A 17,239-nucleotide genomic window follows, 5' to 3' on the forward strand; every position below is an offset into this window, starting at 1 on the left:
TAAATTGATTTCCTTTCTAATGCTAACCATATAGAACAAACAGATTTGCTTCAACACAAAATTATTTATATTTTCTTTATTAGAAAATATTTTATGGGCTGGAGAGATGGCTCAGTGGTTAAGAGCACTGACTGTTCTTCCAGAGATCCTGAGTTCAATTCCTAGCAACCACATGGTGGCTCACAACCATCTGTAATGGAATCTGATGTCCTCTTCTAGTGTGACTGAAGACAACAACAGTGTACTCATATATGTTAAATAAATAAATCTTTAAAAAAAAAAAGCTTAAACCACAACACCTAGTTAATTTTTTAAAAAGAAGAAAATATTTCATTCCACCACCCAATGTTTTATGAGGTTTTATTCATTTTTGTTTTATGTGTATGGGTGTTTTAGCAGCATGGGTATGTCTTTGCACCACATACATCCAGAGATCAGAAGAGGGTGTCACAACCTCTAGAACTAGAGTTATGGATGGTTCTGAGCTGCCATTGGGTGTGTGGGTCCAGCTTGGCATAAAGGTTCTCTAAAAGAGGAGACAGTGCTATTAACCACTGAGCCATTTCTCTAGCAACCCTATCCAATCTTTCAAAGCCAATAAGTCTTATTAGCTCTGCTGTGTCCTCTGCTGTAACATATTCTTAAAATTAGTATTGTTATAGGTGTCAAGAGTGCAAAACACCCTAATCAATGGAATCTTTTCTTTCATTGTTCTGCTCAACTTAAATGAATTTATGAAGCCAAATTAAGCTGAAATTCTAATATCAGCATTATTTGTCTAAGGACATTCTACCATATTATACAGAGGAAAGCTGACATAGTACATTTGGGCCAGCTATGTTTAAGAAGGTCAGCCTGTTGCTGGTATCTGGTTTGCTGAATTTCAGAATTCCAATCATTTCTTCCTTACAATGGCTCAGTGTACCTAAATTGCTTATTAAAAACAATGTAATATGAGGACTGGAGAGGTGGCTCAGCACTTAAGAACACTGGCAGCTCTTCCAGAGGACCTGAGTTCAATTCCCAGCACCTATATAGCAGCCTACAACTGTCTTTAAATCCAGTTCCAGGGGATCTGACACCCTCACACAGATACAACAATGCATAGAAAAAATAAAAACAAATGAACCACTTTAAAAAATGTACTTAATTAAAAGAGAAAAACGCAGTAGATTGGAGAGATGGTTCAGCAAGCACAGGTACTCACTACTAGGCCTGACAACTTCTCCATGATGGACGAAGAGGGCCAACACCTGCAATGTGTCTTCTGACCCATACACAGGAGCACGCACGCAGGCATGCATGCATGTAGACACACGAATTACTCATGTAAAATATAGCACATACTAAATAACTGCTTCTCTTCTGGGCATGACCTTCAGTAGAAGCTGTGGATACTGGGTTCCTGATGAGCTTCCCTGGTAGTTTACATTTCATGTATGCTGTCACAAGTCAGGGTTAGAGGAATTAAATAGAACTGTGCCATTCCAAAGGGAGGATTCCAAGAAGCTTGGGCTTATGTGGATCTCACCCGAGGGTGGTCTTCTCTAATTCTGCCTTGAATCTTTCTTCTGTAATCAATTTCAGCTTTGAGTAACATGCTAGGTGCTATGGGTCTGAATCACTGAAGTGGGGACTTGATTTGTGTATCTTGCAGGGTTAGGATATAGGGTCAACTTGTTCCCCAAGTAGTCAAAATGTTAAATCAGAAAAAAGAATAAATCAAATCACAGAACTGAAGTAAAGCTAAGGATCAACTTAGAGGAAAAGGTTTCTTCGGTCTACATGAACTGTATCAGTTACCCCCGCCTCCTTTGTGACTTGGCCAGGATAACAGTTATGCCAGAACTCATCTCTACAGCACTCAACTGCTAACCTAGAGGTACAAACTTTACTGCTAGATATTTCAGTAAATTCGCAATGAGAAAAGAAAATGTCACAAAATTCTTTTTATTTGTTATTACTGTATCTGCATGTAAGATAAAACTGATATAAGCTGTTGTAACTTCATAAATGCTATTCCCATTCAGGAAAAGCTGAACAGAATAGAAAACCAAAAGTTGTTTTGGTTGCTGATACACAAAAGGCTGGTTGCTAGCACTTCTACAAGTATGAACTTACAGGTCATAACTGTCCAGTCTGGACTCAGTCTGCCACATGGCTGTTTTAGCCTCAGTGTTCACTCTGCTGAAATGAAAACAGGCACTGACTCAATGCCCATAACACAGACTCTGAGGCTGTTCAGACTTAGGACAATCCTCTATGAGACTTAAACTATGAGAAACATCAATGATGCAGGCTGGATTGCCTGGCTCAAATCCAGATGCCACAGGAAAGAGCTGATTCCCTGATGGAACGATCTGGTTTTGGGCTGCTGATCAATTTTGTATTTTAAATACAAGACAGCTGCATGTCTAATTTGTCATTCTTGCAAGCTGGGAAGGGCATATAACAATAAGTATGGCCATATGGCTTATAAAATCCCTATCACAAGCTATCGTAATGAAAGGGATTATTTCTTCTTTTATACAAAAACTTAATTTGGGCCGGAGAGATAGCTCAGAGGTTAGGAACAATGACTGCTCTTCCAGAAGTCCTGAGTTCAATTCCCAGCAACCACATGGTGGCTCACGACCATCTGTAATGGGATCCGATGCCCTCTTCTGGAGTGTCTGAAGACAGGGACAGCTTACTCACATACATAAAATAAATAAATAAATCTTAAAAAAAAAAAAAACTTAATTTAAGGTAAAGGGAAAGTTTTAACATGAGAGGAAATACCTATAATCTGTAGAAAGTATGCTGCAGAAACAGGACATGAATCTGACAGGTACACAATCTAAAAACTATACAATATGATTACATTTGCAATGTGATTTCAATTTTTAATTTATCAATTTTACAAGCGGACAATCATATTCCTTTGTAAAACAAGGAACTACAAATATCTTCCTCAGTTGTTTTCTAATATATTTTTAAGTACCTAGCAACCATTAATTCCTTTCTCTTTCAAGAGCAAATCAACTATTCTGAAGAAATTCACTCTCTTATAATTATGGCATAATGTTTAGGACATTTACTACAGAGTAGAACAATTCACTGGAGAAACAATAGTTTCCTAAAGAGGATGAGCACACTTGGATCAGACTATCATTGATACTTATGTATTATACTAAACAAACAAAAAAGGGCTGCAGAGATGGCTTAGGAGATAAAAGATGTGCCCCCCAAACATTATAGCCTGATGCCCTGAGTTCAATTAACGGAACCAATTTAAAAGAGAAAGGATCTACCTCACAAAGGTATCCTCTGAACGTTATATGTACTCAGGCCAGGAATGTCAGTCACATACATATACAACAATAACAACAATAATAAATAGAATTATTTTGGAGAAAGGGTCTCACTGTATAGTTCTGGTTGGTCTTTTTTTTTACATTTCAAATGTTATTCCCTTTCCCCGTTTCCTGTCCATAAGCCCCCTTTCCCATCTCCCCCCTCCTTCTTCTATGAGGGTATACCTCTCCCCAACCCCCACTTCTCACCTCCCCGCCCTGACATTCCCCTGCACTTGGGGGTCCAGCCTTGGCAGGACCAAGGAATTCTCCTCCCATTGGTGCCCAACAAGGCCATCCTCTGCTACATATGCAGCTGGAGCCATGGGTCTGTCCATGTGTACTCTTTGGGTAGTGGTTTAGTCCCTGGGAGCTGTGGTTGGTTGGTATTGTTGTTCTTATGGGGTTGCAAAAACCCTAACTCCTTCAATCCTCCAATGGAGACCCTGTTCTCAGTTTGGTTTACTGCTAGCATTCGCCTCTCTATTTGTCACGGTCTCGCTGAGCCTCTCAGGATATTGCTATATCAGGCTCCTGTCAGCATGCACTTCTTGGCTTCATCAATATTGTCTAGATTTCATGGCGATACACACACACACACACACACACACACACACACACACACACACACACACACACGGGCTGGATCCCCAGGTGGGGCAAACTCTGAATAGCCATTCCTTCAGTCTCTGCTCTAAACTTTGCCTCCATATCTCCTCCTATGAATATTTTAGTTCCCCCTTTTAAGAAGAACTGAAGCATCCAACTTTGGTCGTCCTTCTTCTTGAGCTTCATGTGGTCTGTAGATTGTATCTTGGATAATTTGAGCTTTTGAGCTAATATCCACTTAATCAGTGAGTGCATACCAGGTGTGGTTTTTTGTTTTTTGGGGTTTTCTTTTTTGTGATTGGGTTACCTCACTCAGGATGATATTTTCCAGTTCCATCCATTTGCCTATGTATTTCATGAAGTCATTGTTTTTAATATTTAATAGTACTCCATTGTGTAAATGTACCACATTTTCTATATCCAGCTTCTGGCTATTATAAATAAGGCTGCTATGAACATAGTGGAGCATGTGTCTTTGTTGTATGTTGGGGCATCTTTTGGGTATATGCCCAGGAGTGGTATAGCTGGGTCCTCAGGTAGTGGAGTGTCCAATTTTCTGAGGAACCTCCAGACTGATTTCCAGAGTGGTTGTACCAGTCTGCAATCCCACCAACAATGGAGGAGTGTTCCTCTTTCTCCACATCCTCCCCAGCATCTGCTGTCACCTGAGTTTTTGATCTTAGCCATTCTCACTGGTGTGAGGTGAAATCTCAGGGTTGTTTTGATTTGCATTTCCCTGATGACTAAAGATGTTGAACATTTCTTTAGGTGTTTCTCAGCCATTCGGCATTCCTCAGCTGTGAATTCTTTGTTTAGCTCTGCATCCCATTTTTTAACAGGGTTATTTGGCTCTCTGGAGTCTAACTTCTTCAGTTTTTGGTATATATAGGATATTAGCCCTCTATCGGACGTAGGGTTGGTAAAGATCTTTTCCCAATCCGTTGGTTGAAGTTTTGTCCTGATGACAGTGTCCTTTGCATTACAAAAGCTTTGCAGTTTTATGAGGTCCCATTTGTTGGTGTTTTGTTCAGGAAGTTTTCCCTAGTGCCCATGTGTTTGAGGCTCTTCCCCACTTTCTCTTCTATACACACAAAGGTCTAACTGCTGTTAAACCCCAAGTGCTGAAATTAAATGCATGCACCGCTATGCCCAAATATTTTTAAAGAAAAAAATTGTAGAATGCTGCCAATTTACATTACAGAAACATAAAAATTGTAAAGGGCAAATTTCAAATGAACAGCTGAGAAGAGTTCATCTTCGGAGAAATGAGAGTTGTATCCAGAAGTAGTAGCACAGGGCTGTAATTCTGGCATTCGGTAAGTTGAGGCATTGGACTTCCAGGAGTTTGAAACCAGTAATAAGTTATAAGTGAGTCCCATGAAAAAGGAATAGAGCTCGGGGAGGGAAGAGAGAGGGAAGAGAATGGGAGAAGATGACGATGAGAGGAAGAAAAGAAATAGAAAGGAAAAACATGCGAATTATACATTTAATATTATGAAGTGAAATTTCAGATGTTAATGAAAACATTGAACAGTATGGCTTGAGTGCATGTGCAGAAGTAAATTGCTAGAAACCAAATTCCTGGGTTCATAATGAGTTTACCATGAGAAAACCTATGGTATGTGTTCTTCTCTCATTTAATTCACACGCAATTCCACCTACATTTTACAATAAACTAACAAATACTAAACAGGCTTTAGAAACTTAGTTATTTTGGAAAGGCTTAATGGTAACCTGAAAACATTCTAGAAGGATGCCCCAGTTAGAATCCTGGCTTTCTCATTTACTAAATTAGAGTCTACTATATGTGTAGATCCTTGAGTCTCGATTGGTATCTAGACGAAGTCATTTATATTTCCATATACTTTTGTGAATCCTAAATCTTTTTTTTTTTTTTTTTTCGGAGCTGGGGACCAAACCCAGGCCTTGCGCTTGCTAGGCAAGCGCTCTACTGCTGAGCTAAATCCCCAACCCGTGAATCCTAAATCTTAAGTGTTAAATGCATTTCTCATTCTACTGCTATAGGAACCAAATATAATATTTTTTCCTTAGGTCAACTGTCCATTACCAAGGCCACAAACCTAAACTATCTCAAATTAGAAACTCTATAGTAAAAAAAAAAGAAAGAAACTCTATTGTATCAGAAACAAAACTTGAATCCCATGTCTACTTACTTTATATCCATATAACTTAATGGAGTAATAAAGATCTTACAGAAATATAATAGCCTGTATGATTAACAAAATTATGAAGATTTGAGTCTTCATCCATCCGTGCTACTCTATATCCTGAAGAGATGGAGCTTAAGTGCTACAGTGACACTTTCAGATTGAAAAGTCAACCTATAATTCAAAATATAGTCTGACAGATTACTTGAAAAATCTAAAGCAACTGTGATGTTTGTATCAAGTACACAAATTTCAAGACTTATTGGGCCAAAAGAAACCAAATTAAGAAACCAGATCCTTCTGTAGAACCCAACTGCTCCAAATAAGGAAGCTAAGAAACAGTGGCTATGTAAACTCAAGTCTATGAAAGGCTCAACTACCATGGCCACAAAACTTTCAATTCAGGTTAAAAAGGTAGAAATCAGTATCGATTTTTCTTGAAAATATGACCAAAAAAAGTAGCAATGGCATTACTGTAACTCCTGAAAGCAAGATGTATGTCAATCTCTTACTCTGCGTGTTAGAAAGCACTGTAATCAATGAAAGCTATCAGAAATGCATATATGTCACAGAGGACTAAAAGATGTTTAGTTATTCCCCCCAAGACACATAGAGTTAGAAACTACAATTTATGCCAGGGGAAAAGTTGCCCTCTCCAAAAACAACAACAACAACAACAACAACAACAACAACAAACCAGTAATTTCAAATACAAACAAAAGAAAGGCACAGGACAAAGTGATTTTTTAAAAGTGAAACAGAACAATTAAATATTCAAAGTAAAGATTTAGATGTGATTTCCAGATTCACTTCTTGGAAGAAAGATATACTTTTTAGAGAAATAAACTCGTAGGGAAAAAGCACTTTTGGCCCACCTACCACACGCCTATGTACAGGGAAACCCCACAGAACAAAGCAAACTGACTCACAGAGCCATGGTTTACAGTTTGCACACAGTAACAAGGTGTCATTTCCAAGCTATCAAACCAGGAGAGGGAGAATGCTGCAAGGCCTAAAAGGGTACAGGAAGACTTTACCAAGAGACAGCTGAGTAAAGACCTAAAGGAGAGAGGCATGCGCCATCTGCAAGTAAGAATCTTCCAGATAAAAAGAACAAACTTGGATGCTCAAGTACAGAAAAGCGGTGAGGAGAGTGAGGAGTTAGGATGTCAGAGAACTAACAGCAGCAGCTAAGTTCTTGGGAGATTGCTTTAAATTACTTCATTTTTATTCTGGGTGAAAAGGAAAGCAACTGGAGGCTTTTTGCAGGGAGGGCAATGACTTTGTTCCATTTAACCTGGCTGGCAGACTGATGGGAAAACAAGAGGCAGGAGACCATTTCTAAGCTGCTGCAGTAACCCACTGAAAGCTGGGGGAGGCAGAGGGCTTGGCAGAGGGGATAGCAGGAGTGGTGGGAGTGAGCGGTTATTCCAACTTGGGATGCACTCCGCAAGTAACAAGGGTGGAAAAGTGAGAAGGACTCTGTGGCTCTATGGCTCTCTGTCATCACACCTGGAAGGTTGGAGCTATGAAGGAAGTACTGTGAAGGAGAAGTGTGAGAGCCAATTACATCCAAGACACATTAGACAGTACATAAACAAACACATACACAAGACAGAAGTGGAACAGACGAGTCTAAAGATAATATTTCCCAATTCACAATGTATAGACAGAATTCAACTGCTCTTATAGAAATATTAAATAAAGTGCCTTATTTCCATACAGTTTTCCAATTTAAAAAGCTATGATTTTTCTCTTAGTGTCTAATGAATGATATTCATTATTAAATACTCATGTTAAATAGAATCAGAAAATCAATTATGGAGACAGAAATATATGCGACCAAGTGAAAGTAGTAAAGGGTACGAATAGGAAAAGTACATAAAGCATCACAACAATGTCAATGTAAGTTTCAAGTTACAAACAGAACACCGACATCACGGTATGTGCTATATTTAAAAAACAGTCCTTAGTGTGTAATTGATGCTATCTAGATCCAAAAGTAAATATATACTAAATGACTGGGTCTCTTTAAGTCATATTCTGGCCAGCAGACAAATGACTCTCCCAAGTGAATGGACCCGTACTGTCCCTTTCACTCCAGCATGTCTTGCACAAGATACTACATTAATCTTCTATGTCACCGTATAACAGGTAAAGAAATTGCTTCCTAAAGGAACACTGGCTTCTCACTTGGATCCACACAGTAAAAACAAAGACCAGGAGAAAAGCCTGGCATCTGCCTTCATTCTGTATCTCTTTTACTTTTCCTACTTAGCTTTATGCAGATATATTAATCACTTAAAGACTATATGTCCAAAAACTGTTGATAAAAGGTAGAACAGTCCTCTATTTTTAGTCTCATTCCCCTTCAAGGCTGAACGCACAGAGAATAACTAGAGTATTTTACTGTCAGTCTTTACAAAGCCCTGCTCCATACCTTAGCCTTCTCGCTGTCTTACAATCACCAAGCGGAACAGTGAAGTCCTACAGACAGATCACCCGAGGATGGAAACTGAGGCTGCTTCTCTCTAGCAACAGAAAACATCTGCTCAAATGATATGGGCTTCTTCACAGTCCCTTACAGAAATGGAATAGAATTATAAAGCCCACTTGAGCAGTTTGACCAAGAATACTACTCTTACAGAGGGCCTGGGTTCAGTTGTCGGCACTCACACTGGGCAGCTCACAACCATGAATAAGTCCAGGTCAAAGGGATCTGATCTTCTCTTCCTGCCTCTCTGAGCATTTGCACACATGCATAAAATTTAAAATCATTTAAAAAATAAAATAAAGACTTAGGGGTTAAGAGCACTGGCTGCCCTTCTAGAAGTACTGAGTTCAACTCCTAGTAATCACATGGTGGCTCATGACCATCTGTAATGTAATCTGGTGCCCTGTTAAGATGTGCAGGTGTGGTAATGGGGGTTTACAAAAAAATGTGCAGGTGTACATGCAGATAGAGTGTGCATATACATAAATAATAAATCTATTAAAAAATAAAATTGTACTAATCAGAGTTCCTCAACTAAAGCACAAAACAAAGAGAAATGATTGAGAACTTTCTTAAATTCTCCAAGAGATTATATATAACCTTCTAAAGGCCTGGGGAGAAATAATTTAACTTCATGCCCTAGATAACAGGAATCCTAGAAGGGTCTGGGAACTTGTTAGAAAAGACTGAGGCCCCACCCAGCTGCGCAGAATCAGAAACCCTGGACAGAAGGCCCAGTGATTTGTGTATTAACAAACTGTCTACATGACTCTGATAATGCTAGCTTGGAGAGTTCTAGCTTGGAGTCCTGAAACTGTCTACATGACTCTGATAGTGCTAGCTTGGAGAGTTCTAGCTTGGAGTCCTAAGACTCGGTTTTCTTAAGGAGTCAGGAGAAAAATACTATCCTATTGGACCACATAATTCTTGAACATTGGAATCTTATTTTTCACCTTTTCTTATCTTTTATCCCTGACACTTAACACGTGAGCAGTTAAACATCAGGTGTTCCTACTTCCTGAATTGCCCTGCTTCTCATCATTACATCATATCAAATTATCCAGCTAAAACCTTTACCCTCCTTTCTTATCCCTCCATATTTTACACACACACACACACACACACACACACACACACACACACACACACACACACACACACACACACACACACCAACACCCACAAAATCATGTTAAATCTGTGGCCAGCACGTCAAGTCCAGTCTGGAGTAGAAGCTTCCTGTGCCCACATTAGTCCCACAGAGATCACACTTCTTTCCAGAAGCAGAGAGAGCCTGAATCTAAATAGTAATTCTACTTAAATGATTTGGTATATTTAAATTAGGAAGAAGAAATCATCTCTAATTTTACAATTGTTTTGGGGAATCCACTAATCCTCACATAGTTATTGGCAACATACACTCTCTTTTTTTATTCCTCATTCTGAACAACGAATATGGCAGGGGAAAGAAGAATCTTAATTCTTATTAATTAACATTAATAAATGTTACTCTACTGTCCAATAGCATGACACACCAGTCTAGAATCTTGTCTTCTGCTGTCTCATCAGTTCAATACTAAGTTTCTCAGAAACTATCTTAGCATGTTCACAATAACTGCTTCATTCATGTAATGTGGCAATTTTCTGGCCAACAGTTATCTCCCTGATTATTCTCCATCCCACGCAGAGAGTGCCTGTAGAAAATCAAGAGTGGAGTTGGTTGATACTTTCTGTCCCCACTGGAAACTATTTTAATTGTATTCTAATCTTATTTACAAGATTTCTGAGGTAGAAGTAACATACAGACAGTAGGTCAAGGGGGAGGCAGTGTAGAATAAATACATGGAAAGAATATGGGACTTAATGAGCTCAAGTCTTTTTAAAAACTTCTACAATTACATTTATTTCTGTGTGTATGCAAATGCATTTTGAGGTTATATGCACTATCAGAGGACAGGAATGGTCCTTTCCTTCCACCATGTAATTCCTGAGGACTGATATCTAGTTGGGGAGTCTGGCAGTAAACACTATCTAACCATCTAGCCCTGAGCTCCAGCCATAATTCAAGCTTTTGTAGCCCTCACTTTATAAGACAGGAGTCATAGTACTATTATACTATTGATAGTTAGACTGTATTTTAAAACACAAAGTCCTTGATAACATGCATATATTTATATAAACATTTAATATTTAATTAACACAGGAACATACTTCAATATATCAAATGAATTTCCATTCTTTTTAGATCCCATACCTAATTATGTTATAACCAGATTAACTTTACCAGACAACAAACATGATTTTATTCTATTTTAGAATATTATAAAGGTCCTTGCCCTAAAGAAAATTCCTGGCAAAAGCCAGCACTTATAAGTCATTTTCATTATGAGGCATCTGGATCATAGCTCCCCAGCCTCTTACTAAGTATACAATGTCTAACTTGGTCATATGCTGCTGAGCTTACCACCTGAAACTGTAATTCGGCGTCTGTCTGCTTTCCTGGTTATGTGGTAAATTCCCTGAGAACAAGAACTACATCACACCCAAGGTTGGTTCGTTTGTCTTCACTGGTGCTAGAGGTTAAATTCAGGGCTCTGCACTTGCTAGGCAAGCACTCTGGCCTGACCTTGTTCAGTTTTATGTGCTCAGAATATTATACTTATATTTAAAAAAATTTAACACTACTTATTGTGTAAAATGATTAAATTTCTATGTTTCCTAAAACATCAGCTTCCAATTTAACAATATAATCAGTAATATTCACCTTTCTGTTTGAAATAACTTAGTGGAGGGGGGTATGAAAACCTTTTAAGCACCGCAACTCAAGAGATTATAGGGGGAGGACACACTTTTAATCCCAGCACTCTGGGAGGCAGAGGCAGGCAGCTTTGTGAGCTTTAGGCCAACCTGGTCTACAAAGTGAGTCCAGGACAGTCAGGGTTATATTATACACAGAAACCCTATCTCAGTAAACCAAAAAATAAAAAAATAAGAGAGATTATAGAGAAAAGTTCTGAGTTCTTAATCTAAATAAAAATTCATGTCACATGAAGCCAAATCTGCTTTATTTTCTAAAAGAGAATAAAAAACAATTCAGAAGAACTTACTGGGGTATAAAAGGGCAGGGCTTTGTCTTGGCTCAATTCTAGAGATTACTAGATATGATACTGATAAGATGAGCAGAGGCCTGGATGAACAGAGAAGAAAACAGAAACTGCTACTCAGTCTGGAATGTCATCCTAAGGCCACAAGGTGATAAGCTGAGATAACTAAACAGAAAGACAGATGAGTGTGTATTCCTGACAGTTCTGTGGAGCCACCATACAGCTCCAGACAGTCTACATCTGATTTCCCACTGCAACGGGACATCCTCTAATTTGTTGTTTGTTTGCTTTGTGACATTAGGATATCTCAGCCTTGGCTATAGAGTAAATTTAAGGCTAGTCTGGAAAAGAACTCAAAACAAAACAAAAAAGGGTATGTATACAAATGTATTGCATATGTATGCATATACAATTCATCTATCCTAATCACATACAGCAAAAGGAATTGGATGCACTCACATTCCAGTGGCAATGAGCATAAGCTCCCAAATTTTTTGTTATAAATATCTATCAAAAGCAAGGCTCCTTGTGGAAATGACTGATTTCAGGGGTAGAGCAAGCAAAGCACAAGATGAATCAGGAACAATTTATTCTGCTGGAAAGGAAATGCACAGTGAACCAGATAGGACCATGATGAATGGGTGTAGCAGCCAGTTTAAAGATGCACCCTATGGCTAACTGGGGTCAACTGAAATAGCACAATGGTGAAACCAGTAACAACTGACAACACCTCACATAAAATCAAAACCACTTAATCTCCACTTCAGTGAATAAAGACTCGAAGAGAGAAGCAGCTCTCGATAAGGCATCAACTTGTGCATGAAGAGGGGCGTAAACAGTAATTGCTAATCATCACAAAAGCAGTTATTTTAGGTAGGAATCATCAAGGATACTAAGGCCAGCAAGTGAAGGGTTGATAAGAAATAAGATAATAGCACAATTTTAGAGTTTATTTCCACAGCTATATCTTGTTATGTTACCTGCTAGTGGCATGGTTTGAGAAAGAAAGGAAATCTTGACACTGTGTGCCTCTGTATGAAATTCAGGAGAGCATCACTTGGCTGGGGGCGTGAGAAAGTATTTTGTAGTTGTAGGATGAGGGTTATGCCAGTAAGTTGAAATCATTTCAAAATTACTGTTAAAATTCTGAAAAATGTAATATACAATACCTCTTGGTAGGAAAAAAAGCTGGGAGGCAGCTATCATGCCTGCAGCTAGAGACAAAATGAAACTTTGGTTTAAAGCAGCTACATATCTTCCTTTATCATACTAAATGGATACATTAACAAGGAAGGCAATATTTCTATACCTTCAGTGTATTAAAGGCATCTGAACAGGTTTTTTAATTCATGTATTTTCAGTGGGCATTTACAGCCCAATGATAAAGAGAATCTTGATTTGTTCATCTTTACAGACTAAGCATCAAACAAATGTATAGTTTTGTTGCATGGGAATTCTAATTCCAGCATCATTCCAATCAGAGACTTGAATAATATCAAAGATTTTTACAAGTGAAACAGAAAGACTGTGAGTTTCAAGTGTGTACATGCAGTAATTTGAGTAATAGCAAAGATTTTTACCATAAGTGAAACCGAAAGTCTATGAGTTACAAGTTGTGTGTGTGTGTGTGTGTGTGTGTGTGTATGCTCACACATGTGACAGAATAAAAAATGGCAAATGTCACTGTCTTTTAAGAAATCAAGAAGTATTAACGATCTGTTCTATGATCTCGAGAACAGAAAAGCATGGGATCAGTAGTAAAGGGAACTGGACAAAAGAAGAGCTAGCTCTTATCAGATTTTGAGTTTTAAAGGCAAACGAAATGTTTGGATACAAATGAAGCTCTGGGAGAAAGTGTTAGTAGTTGTGAGCTATGCTTCTAAAAAAGGTTAGGGGCTCCAAGAAACCGTTAGACTGAACTGTATCAAAATGCTACTGGGCCGTAATTTCTTCTAATAACAGGAGGATATCACTTTCAAGTCTGAAGGAGTATTTTCATTTCGGAATCGAAATCCTCCAAGACATTTAGATAGATTCACAGTCAAACATTGGTAAATCCAAGGAGAAAGGGAATCTTGACGTACTCATCCTTGTAGCAATACAGCATTAATCCTGATCGTCACATGCAGTTAGATAAAGGTTGAATGAAATGAGGTAAAGAAAGAAGCAGGAAATAAAATATGTAGGGTGGGGAGGGAGGCGGTACTGTTCCTCAAGTTAGGTCATTCTGAAAGGGTAAACAAGAGACCTGAGCATTCTGAGGATGTTACACAAACTCCTCCAGGGTGAGACGATTCTGAGCTGACTCGAAATTGTCAGAAAGACAGAACTTTAAGCTAGATGAATGGTGCATGTACCCTCAAAGGGAAGAAAATCAGTCAAAACATGGTGGAAAGGTTTTCACTCCATTCAGGGAGATCAGAGAAACTTTATTCATGCTTTTCCATCAACTGTATTTACTCACATATGAAAATAACTTTGATCCTTTACCTACAGGCAAGCTGTATAAATATGGGTGAGCACACCCAGGAAGGGAAGAGGAGAGACAATCACCTCTCAGAAGGGAGGTGCCACAGGAGCATAATAGAACTTTATCTCCACGGCTCACCTGTTCATAGTCCTGATTTTATAAGACTGCATACATGACTTCAGGACTCCTTCACAGCATAAACTCAAAGTTCTCAGAGCTGTGAGGAAACAAGTAAAATAGGAACAGTTGGTCCTATCTTTCCCCTTTGTCCCAAAGACAACAGAAATTAGTGGAATTTTAAAAAAAAAAAAAAAAGATTGTTCCGTGTAACTGCCCGTTACCTCAGGAAAACACTCAGAGCTTCTTATTCAGAAGCTGAAAGCAGAAAACAGAAGGCGCACCTTCAACAATGCACTCAGGTCCACACAGTGTTGGGCTTCTGTGCCAAGTAAAGTACATTTCCAGACTGACTGTTGCAGCTACATCTTCTGAGTCTGCTTCAAACCAAACTATGAAGTGTAAAGTTACAAAACGGAACAGCCCAAGATCAAGGTTTGTCGGGGTGACTAAACATATTTATTGTTCTTAAGGAAAGAATAGTTTCCAAGAAAAAAAATCACCAATGCTAACATACTACCTTAGTTTACAGAACAATATCAGAACCTAAAACGTACAGAGTTACATTATTTTTAGAATTATCATTTGCTTTCCACAGTGCCTTGAAAAGCAGTTAATGCATGAAGACACAGGACAACTATTGTCCATTCACTAACAGCATTAAAATTACATTTTAACCTAATTTCTGGAAAGTTCTGCAAAAGTAACCTAAAAATAAAAACTAAAATTTAATGAGAAAAAGCCTGGTCAAACAGTAATCAAAACGGTAAGAAATTAACAGTATCCAAAGTACACTAACTAAAAATTTACATGTTTTCACAGTCGGTCTTCAGCTTTACTAGTAAAGCTTTTCGGGAATGGGTGTTTCAATGCAAGATTTCTTTCAACATGCCATTCCTTAAGAATGAAGCATCTCTTCGGATGCTTCATTACTGCTCTAGCTCAAATTTTCTCCGACTCAAACATCAATGTATAAACAGTTCACACATACAGGGAGAGGGATGAGGGTACAGAGGAGCGTTCATTCTTCTGTTTGGGTGGCAAAGGCAACAAATACAAAGGTTCAATGGTGCCACCTGCACCTATCCCCACCCATGACAGTTCTACAGAGCACTTTTAACCTATTCGTTCCTCACTACTTAAGGTCCACGGAGTTTCTGGAATCCAAAGCTTTCCAGGTCCCAACCAGGATTGCCGAGGCTGTGGGGTCCGGGGTTCTACAGGAAATGAAGGAGGGCACGAATCTTTTGGGGACAGAGGGACAAGGCGATGTAGACGTGTGTGGAGGATGGGACGCGCCGCGGAAACCGGGAGGCTTGCAAATTCGTGAGCGCGAGAAACCCCGTAGGGTAGACAGGATGCTGTGCCTGCTCGGGGAAGGGGAGAGAAGGGGCGACCGGCACACTCGCAAGAGACGCGGAAGGGCGTGAACTAGGCAGCTCGAGACTGCCTCGGCCAGAGCCGAGCCGGGAAGCAGAGACTTACGGTTACTTCTCCCGGCGGGGACCGGGGTCGCGTGGATCCCACAGATCTGCAGGTCTTCCTCTGCCGCGGCCACCTGCCTCTCGCGCCGAGCGGGTGACCTCGGGTCCACTCCGCGCCCCACCCACCCGCCGCCAGCGGCTGCGGGAGCCGGAGGATGCGCGCTGGAGGCCCGCGGGAAGCGTTGCGCGAGCCCGACGCGCCCGGCGAGCTCACACTGGGCGGGCGCCCCCCATCTTCTCCCGCTGCGCGCCGCCGCTCTCAGGGTAGGGAGGAGGGGGCGGTGGCGCCTGCCTCCGCCGCTCGCTCAAGTCCAGCGCATGGTCGTGCCGTGTGCGCGCGCAGCCGCGGAGGCCGACCTCCCCTTGCTAGCGTCGGGCTCGGCTGCCGCCAACACCGTGAGCTCACAGCTGCCCGCTCTAGACAGCTGCGGCGGCGGCACGAAGTGGCACGGACCGGCACGAACGGCAGCACCCGAAACCGACCCGGAAGCTTTTCAGCCGCAAACCTGAAGCAGGCTTGGGGGCGTAACCCCGGAAGTTATTGTCGGGCGCCGGTAGCGGCGGGATGGCGAGCTGAGGCCTTGGGATCCCCGAACTTGTGGAGAGGCTGAAGGGTTCGTGGGGCCGAGGAAAAGGAAAGACAGTGGAGAACAGGTGCCCAGAGACTCGAACTCGAGGGGCGGCTTCTGATGACAACCCTGGGGCTTCCTGCTACAGGAAGTTGGGTTGGGCCTCTGGACCTCTAGAAAGGCAGAAGGAATGAGAAAACGGTGACGGGCTCCTCCATCCACCGGTTGCCGCCCCACCCTCTGACTTGGATGTAGCGGCTTGTGAGAAGATCCGCCGCCGGCTCGGGTGAGTCTTCTCCATTTCCTTGGAGGAAATAGGGAAAGGCAAAAGCCAGACTCCAGCTAGAGAAAACGGCAGGGACCCAACGAGGTTCTGCCGGCAAGGAGTGTTGTTTCTTAACAAGCAGTTACCGAGAAGTCACGGTCGCCTTTTGGGTGGGAACTTTTGGAGCCAAGAAGCTTGCATTTTTCCCGATAGTGGAACACTGGTGGGTGGTGCCAGGGTAAGAATTCCAGACAGTGTTGTTGTCATTGCCGGGACAGTGACAGCTTATCGGTTGTAGCTGCCTTCTCCCTTCTATCCGAGTTCTTCGTTTACGGCTTTTTGGCTTGCTTTCTTTGCTATCCCCTCCCCCTCGATGTTTATAGCTTCACCAGAAGCCTGTATGTGGCTGGCCTACCTCAAGATTTCAGCTCCATTCATGCCCTACTCTTAGGGAACTTTGCTGTTTGCTTGCAAACTCACTGACCCACAAAGGAATAATTACCTCTGCTGTGGGCGCTAAATGAAAATTGTATGCCTCTCCTTCCTCAATCATAATGATAATCAAGTGTCCCTACATATTTCTAAAAGGATCGCAGACAGCCCTCCCAGTTATGAACCATCTCC

General features: G+C 40.8%; 2 protein-coding genes across 4 annotated transcripts in view; one reads left to right on the forward strand and one right to left on the reverse strand.

The window, feature by feature from the left end:
- Positions 1-16,012, reverse strand: part of Ankib1 (ankyrin repeat and IBR domain containing 1) — a 119,874-nt gene extending 103,862 nt beyond the window's left edge. The window contains exon 1 of one of the 3 annotated variants that reach the window (XM_032907002.1): positions 15,783-16,012. The gene's annotated coding sequence lies outside the window, so the exon portion shown is untranslated. Of the gene's footprint in view, positions 1-14,318; positions 14,437-15,782 lie in introns of those variants that run through there. The other 2 variants (XM_032907000.1, XM_032907001.1) reach the window with 2 other exon arrangements.
- Positions 16,013-16,337: 325 nt separating this feature from the next.
- Positions 16,338-17,239, forward strand: part of Krit1 (KRIT1 ankyrin repeat containing) — a 33,209-nt gene continuing 32,307 nt past the window's right edge. The window contains exon 1 of the mRNA XM_032907006.1: positions 16,338-16,636. The gene's annotated coding sequence lies outside the window, so the exon portion shown is untranslated. The remainder of the gene's footprint in view (positions 16,637-17,239) is intronic.

The sequence above is a fragment of the Rattus rattus genome, chromosome 6, assembly GCF_011064425.1.
Source record: "Rattus rattus isolate New Zealand chromosome 6, Rrattus_CSIRO_v1, whole genome shotgun sequence".
In the NCBI taxonomy this organism is placed as follows: Eukaryota; Metazoa; Chordata; class Mammalia; order Rodentia; family Muridae; genus Rattus; species Rattus rattus.